This window comes from Prionailurus bengalensis, chromosome B1, assembly GCF_016509475.1.
Source record: "Prionailurus bengalensis isolate Pbe53 chromosome B1, Fcat_Pben_1.1_paternal_pri, whole genome shotgun sequence".
NCBI classification, from domain to species: domain Eukaryota; kingdom Metazoa; phylum Chordata; class Mammalia; order Carnivora; family Felidae; genus Prionailurus; species Prionailurus bengalensis.
The window spans coordinates 15,712,901-15,720,536 of record NC_057344.1 but is presented as its reverse complement, the minus strand read 5'-3'; the positions used below and the strand labels follow the sequence as shown (position 1 = coordinate 15,720,536).

At 45.3% G+C, this 7,636-nt stretch overlaps 1 long non-coding RNA gene across 1 annotated transcript; it reads right to left on the bottom strand.

Moving 5' to 3' along the window:
* Positions 1-2,185: 2,185 nt before the first annotated feature.
* Positions 2,186-6,967, bottom strand: LOC122470696. The gene is made up of 2 exons (XR_006293975.1): positions 5,404-6,967; positions 2,186-2,302 (listed from the first exon to the last, which is right to left on the bottom strand). It is a non-coding gene; the product is annotated as an uncharacterized LOC122470696 (long non-coding RNA).
* Between the last annotated feature and the right edge of the window lie 669 nt (positions 6,968-7,636).

Below are 7,636 nucleotides of genomic sequence, written 5' to 3'. Positions count from 1 at the left end.
TTCTTTGAGAAGCCCTCCCTGCCAGCCCATGTAAGGAGTGCCTTTCTCCTGTCACTCTCAATCCCCCCAACTTTTATTTTTCTATTGTTTCCTTTTTCTTGCTAGCACATAGCGCCACCTTCTATTATTAGAGAGTTGTGTCTAATCTCCACCTGGTTGGGATGTCAGCTCGTTTTTTTTAGGTTTATTTTTATTTGAGAGATAGAGAGCAAGTGGGGGGAGGAGCAGAGAGAGAGGGAGACAGAATCTCAAACAGGCTCCATGCTGTCAGTGCAGAGCCCAATGAGGGGCTCAGACTCACAAACTGTGAGATCGTGAGATCATTGAGAGTTGGACATTTTTTTTTTAACATTTATTTATTTTTGAGAAGAGAGAGACAGAGCATGAGTGGGGGAGGAGAGAGAAAGAGGGAGACCCAGAATCTGAAACAGGCTCCAGGCTCTGAGCTCTCAGCACAGAGCCCAACACGGGGCTCGAACTCATGGACCGCGAGATCATGACCTGGGCCGAAGTCGGATGCTTAACAAACTGAGCCACCCAGGCTCCCCTAGGGTGTAAGTTCTTATTCCAAAAATTTCCCATAGTGGTTTCTTATTCTCTGCTATTTCCCTGAAGCCTAGAACAGTGCTTGACATAGGAAGCACTCCATAAATATCTGTTGAATAAATAAATAAGTAGTTCAAATACCTTACCCTGGAATTGAAAGCCTTTTATACTTGTACTCCGATCTTCCTTTGGGGCGACTAAGTCCTAGAACTTCAAAGGTAGAATGGACTACATTAAGATGATCTTATCCATCCAAAGCATCTTAAAGATGAGAATAGTGAGGCCTAACACGGAAAGCATAAGCTAGAGGCCAAATCATACAGTAAATTGGTGAAAGGGCCAGAATTAGAAACTTGATCTCCCGTGGCCTACCAGGCTTAACCCTGACCCACACCAGTTCCTGCCATCTGCCCTCCATCAGGGATCAGAGTGAGCTTCGAAAATGCAAGCGTGACTCACCTCTACTTGACGCTGTTCAGTGCCTCTCCATCTCTCAGTCCAATCAGCTGTGCTCGCTGAGAGCAGCTGCCATGTTGGACCCATGTCCTTGTTGTGTTCCCAATGAATGTCCCTCAGTGCTGTTTCACACATCTGTACCTCCATACACGCTCACTTGTGTCTGGACCTGTTATCGTCTGCCTTGATGATTCTTACCCATTTATCCTTCAAAACTTTATTTAAGGGGCTATTCCACCATGAGGCCTACCATTATACCATCCCCCCAAGTCTCTGAGAAATAACTAATTCCCCTCCTCTACATTAATTCTAATCCTAGTCCTTGCTTCTGTCACTACAAATGTTATAACCGAATTGTCCCCTTCCATGGGGTTACAGAAGGTAGTGGACATTTGTCATTTCTACTGTGCGATGTTCAACCCTCCTTCTGTTTGGGAGCAGGAGTGTCACACGACCTGGTCTGTGACTACAGATGACAAAGCAGAGAGATCCTCTTTCTCTCTCTATCCCTGGCAGCCTGGGCCCAGGCACTGGGCCAGAGTCTGGCAACCAGAAGCCCATCCTACAATTTGGACTCTTGAGTGAGTATAACCGACACAAAGGGAGGGCTGGGATCCCCTCATGGCAGGTACTGCGGCTGTGGTGGTCGCATTCTGACGAGACTGATCTTGCTAGAAGATGGCTCTGCTCTTCCAGCTTCTCAGCCTAGGTACCAATGGGGAGAAAATCTCATGGCAGAATTAAATACAAAGTTCAAGAAATATTAGCAACTAGTATCATGTATCCATGTATATTGACACAGGGAGCTCAATCTTTCTCTAAGACAGCCTGTCTCCTCCAACCCTATTCTTTCTGATTTGTCTATTTCTTGTCACCTGAATATGTTTTGGACACTTTGCTGTCTCATCTAAAGGACCTAGCACCTACTCCATCTGTCTAAATCCTAACCATCCTTCAAGGCCCCTTCAGTGGCTCCATTTGACCCCCTCCCCCCATGAGCTTGCCACCTCTTCGTTCCCATAGCACTCTTTCCCTATGCTATTTATGATAGATTGGATTTTGGTCCCTATGATTCGCAGCCCTTTCTTGTGGAAGGATTACACACCACCCTCATAACTTGACGGGGCCACTAAAATGTGAGAAGTGACATGTGTCCCATCCAAGCGGAGCTTTGAGAGTGATCTTGTAGCTCTCCCATTGCACTTTATTCTCTGTCATAAGAGTGGCATCTCCTTAGAGAGAGGCTGTCCCTCCAACCTGGGTCCTGGAAAGACGAAGATCTGTGGAGTCCACGGTCGATCTTTAGTTCAGCCATCAAGAGAATGAAAAATAAACCTTTGTTATCGGCCACTGATTTAAAGTTGACATTACTGTAGCAAAACCTAACATAAGCTGACTAAGGCACCACTCACTTACAGTTTTCATGTGCTATTTGGTATTATTATTTATCTTTAAATAAATATATCCTGTGTTCCCAAGGTGTTTTCCAACACCAGCAGCCAATTTTCTGCTGACATCCAACTGGCTGCCCAACAATTCAATCCAATCTGTAACCTAGCATTAGCACAGACCCCACAGGGTAAGGGCTCAGTCCCAAAAAGGCTGCCTTCCTTCTTCAGATGTCACTTGCAAGTAGTAAGGCCCCACCCTTACGTCTAATTTGGCTACAAACTGGGGTTCCCGTGACCCACTTCTCAGGTTCCATAATCTGCTAGAACCATTCATAGATTTCAGGGAAACACACTTATTGGTTTACTCGAAAGGATATTATAAAGGATAAAAAATAAGCAGCCAGATGAGGAGGTACATAGAGCAAGGTCCAGGAAGGTCCTGAGTGCAGGACTGTCTATCTGTGTGGGGCTGGAATATGCCACCCTCCAGGCACGTGAATGCATCTACTAACCCAGAAGCTCATCAAATTTCTTCTTTTCGGAGGTTTTCTAGAAACTTAATCTCCACCTGCTCCTTCCTGGAACTCAATGAGTGAGGCTGGAAGATGAACCCTATTCTGAGGCTAACATAAATCTCCTCGCTAGCATAAAACCAAAGGGACCCTCTAAAACTAAAGGGACTCACTTTGAGTAACAAAAGACCCTGAGCACTCAGGAAATTCCAAGGATTTTAGGGACTCCATGCCAGGAATGAAGGGCAAAGACCAAATATATTCTTTATGATATCATCTTTGGAATCAGAGGCACCTGGGTCGCTCAGTCAGTTAAGCATCCGACTTTGGCTCCAGTCGTGATCCCTTGGTTTGTGAGTTTAAAGCCCAGCATTGGGCTCTGTGCTGACAGCTCAGAGCCTGGAGCCTGCTTTGGATTCTGTGTCTCCCTCTCTCTCTCTGCCCTTCCCCCACCTCAAAAATAAATAAACATTAAAAAAAAAAAAAAAAGCCCAGAACCTTTGGAAACAGAAATCATGGCTTACACCCACAACAGTTCCCAGCCCCAGACGGTGCAAAATAGTAGCTGCCCAGTAAATGTGAGTGGATGGTAAGGATGATTTTCAACAAACTTGAAAAAGAGACAAATTAAAGCAGACCTGTTCACCCAAAGTCGAGACTAGACCACCATGCTATTTTTTTTTAACACGAAAAGTGTAGAAGCTTAATAGCATGGGGGTATCTCAGTAGGAACAACACCCAGGAGACAGAGATTTCAGAAATTTAGTTATTTGTCTTCAGTAACCTCCCCAGATTATTAGCAAAAAGCCATGGGCTTGGGAAAATTGGAGCTTGGTAAATTCTGGCAAATCGATTGACCTGAAGAAGACCGCATGAGAACAGAGTCATCTAAATGTCTTCAATAGTGAGTCCAAATGACCAGAAGCCCATATGTATGTGAGCAGCCTGCATTTTAAACTGAAGAAAAGCCTGTCAGATACACACACACACACACACACACACACACACGGATTTTCAGCGATGATACAAAACCAGCCATGTATTCCTATATTTAGACCTAAGACATCTCCTTCAATTCAGACTATGTAAGAATATTCCTGATGGAGACTCTTGGCATTGAATTTAACAAAGTCAAGGACAAGAAGGTATTGTCACAGAGGGAGGTGGGCACCAAACAAGGGCCAGACTTTGATCACGTGGCCAAAATACTGGGGTACCAATACCGTGCCTTTGTAGTGAGTTAATTAGGTGAAATATTTTGTGCGAAAAATTTTCAGAGAGGGTATATTCTAGGGATAGATAGGCACTAGGTCATCATGCTGTGAACTGAGGTTCCATTTTATATTCAACTCTACATCCTTCGTGAACAGGTATATATACACACAGACCCACACCTACCTACACACTCCAACACCTACCTCCTAGATAGCACACAGTAAATGCCCACAAACGTTTTTAAGTGAATACCTGAAAAGCTGAATTTACGATCAAACGTCAACCCTTTGCTGCCTACACGTGCCAAACTGATAGCACCATGCACTTAAAAATGAAAACATATCTGGAAGCTTGGGATGGGGAAGCGAGGACCAAGGACCTATTATGTGGCGGGCCCCTTACAACCTACTGTTCGTATGTGGAAACTGAGGCTCAGAGAGATAAGTCACATAACTAGCGTTAAGATAAATTTCTAGGCCCAAGTTGGATCTGCTCCTGACCAGGGTGTACCATCAACAAATCAAAATTCAGATCACTTTCATGTCCCTGTAAGTGATCCTCTTGACCAGAAATACGTGAGTTGGCTAGTCCCCCAAAGCCAAGCCAACTCAGGCTCTGTACTTATTTCCTTGTTCCTTCTCATTCCAATCAAGGTTGCCTAAGTAGCCCCAGCCAATCAGATTATTTTCTGGTTTTCTCTTCCCTGTTCTTTATTATTTATTTTATAAATGCTTCCTGCCTTCTTCTCTGTTTTGCCGTTCTTGAATGGGGACTATCGGTTCCGTGAAGTGTTAAATAGCTTATTCATATCACTTAAATTCTGTTCTCTCTCTCTCTCTTTCTTTTGATTTTAGACAGAGAATCACACTCAGTGTGGAGCCCCACATGGGGCCGCATCCCACGACCATGCGATCAGGACCTGAGCCAAAATCAAGAGTCGGGTGTTTAACTGACCCTGGCACCCAGGTGCCCCTTAAACTGTCTTCTTTAACCATTTTTTAAACACCGGGAAGAGGCAGAGTCCAGCCTTGAACGTAGAAATTTGTATTTTTCTATTCTATCACAGGCTCTTAACCTAGGGAGCCTCGGACACCCACAGACAGCGCACGGGAAGCGTTTATGAGGTGCGGATCCATATTTTTCATCAGATTCTCAAGGTGGGCCATGGCCTCCAGAAGGCTAAGGTGTGGGCCTGGGGGGAGCCTGCAGTGGCTGGGCTGGTGCAACGCGCATGAAGGAGCGGCCAGAGCAGAACTGAGGGAGGATGCATGTTGCCCACTCACCCAGTTTCAACACCACTCCGAACCGATGTCCCAACCCCACGGGGGTTACCAGTGTCCTATTCCCAGAGACATCGGGTGACAGATGATCTGGTCCGAGTCCCATACACTCCTTGTGGTATTTTTAGACACATTCTGTTCACTGAGAGAAACTTCAAATATTGCTGGGTGTCATGGGCCCGCGACATGACTGTTCCTTGGGTGGGGTGGAAGAGTGAGAGAGACCCCAGGGACGGGAGCTGGGCTCCCCCGGGCACTCAAGCACATGATGAGGGAGCAGCATTGTGACCTCAGAGGAGAGGGAAGCCAGTGAGCTCAGGTTCTAGGAATGGACTAGAAACAACCCCTGATGAATCACATACTCAATCCAATTTTCCTCTAGACTTCTAGCCACAGGCCTTCCTGAGAATAAGTAGAATGGAGATTCGAGACACTTTTTATTTCTGTCACAAGGATGAGCAGAGTACTCCCTGCTACCACCAGGCACGGTGAGGGGAGTCTCACGTAGACGTAGAGTGTGAAGAAGGCACATCCTACCTGCGTGTGCATTACACGAACAAGTAATCACAATGAATGTGACAAGTTCTGTGCCAGAACCATCAGACAGAGCTGTGGGACCACCTCCGGAGGAAACAGCAGTTACACCTTGGAGAAGGAGAAGCAGTACTATTGGTGGTGACATACCGGTTCAATGGAATAAACACGTATCGAGTCCCAGGCATTGTCTTGGGATGAGGGGAGGAGATGTCTAGACACACAACGTCTGCTGTCAGGGAGCTCAAAGCCAGGCCCACAGACCTAGAAGCACGGAAATGACAACCTATCACAAACAGGCAGTGCAACTTAAATGGCAGGCTAGCACGACTCTGGGGATAACAAGGTGTGTGTTGTCTGTGTGTGTGTGTGTGTGTGTGTGTCTGCGTATCTGTGTGTGTCTGTGTCCGGGAGAAAGGGATGCCTGAGTTAGGTTTTGGATGATAAATAAGAATTTATAGGGTTGCAGATACAAAATGCATAGCTACAAAGGCTTTCCAAAGAGAATCGTAAGTAATAGCACTTATAGAATATTCACTGGGGGCAAGTACTGTACTAAGTGCTTTGCAGACATTATCTCACACAGCAACTCACCACCACCACCCCCTGCTTTTTTTTTTTTTTAACATAATCATCCTTTCTTGGATAAGAGATACACTCAATCCCCAAAAGGCCTACCATACTCCAGACATATCTATCTGTCCATCTCTACCTAATTTGTCTATCTACTCATCTTTCTATCTTTTATATATTTTTATCTGACCTGATTTGATTTGATTTGGAGAGAAAGAGAGAGCACGCGGGGGAGGGGCAGAGAGAGAGAGGGAGAGAATCCCAAGCAGACGCCGTGCTCAATGTGGAGCCCCCGACCGTCAGAACGTGACCTGAGCTGAAGTCAAGAGCTGGCCACTCAACCAGCTGATCCACCCAGGTAACCCTCATCTTCCTATCTTCCTATCTATCTATCTATCTCTCATCTATCTATATACCATCTACCTATCTCTCCATATCTATCCCAGTGTTTATTCCAGAATCAGATATAGGATTTTATTTTCTTAAGAAATTACTGGGGCGCCTGGGTGGCGCAGTCGGTTAAGCGTCCGACTTCAGCCAGGTCACGATCTCGCGGTCCGTGAGTTCGAGCCCCGCATCGGGCTCTGTGCTGACAGCTCAGAGCCTGGAGCCTGTTTCCGATTCTGTGTCTCCCTCTCTCTCTGCCCCTCCCCCGTTCATGCTCTGTCTCTCTCTGTCCCAAAAATAAATAAACGTTGAAAAAAAAAAAAAATTAAAAAAAAAAAAAAAGAAATTATGGTTTTCTTCTAAAAAGCAGAAAACACACTTTCAAAAGTTTTGATTTACATATTCCTCTATTAGATCAGCTGAGGGATGACTGAACAAAAAGAGAACACAATGTTTGGAAGGCAGAGGCGGGATTAATATTTAAATACCTTGAAAGGAGACCTTCTCAGTGATATATTTCATCTAGTCACCCTGAACTGTTTAAAGTGACACTCCAGATTTTAGAGCAGAAATTCATGGCTTGTTAGAGCATTAGTGGTTATGAACTGGGAACTTTAGTTCTAGAAACCCTACTGACTCACTGAAGTTTACAGAAGGCTGGAGGGCTCACTGATGGACCTGCCAGGAATGCTCAAAGGTAGAAACTCTTAAGGGAAACAATATAACCACCGCTGTGCATTGA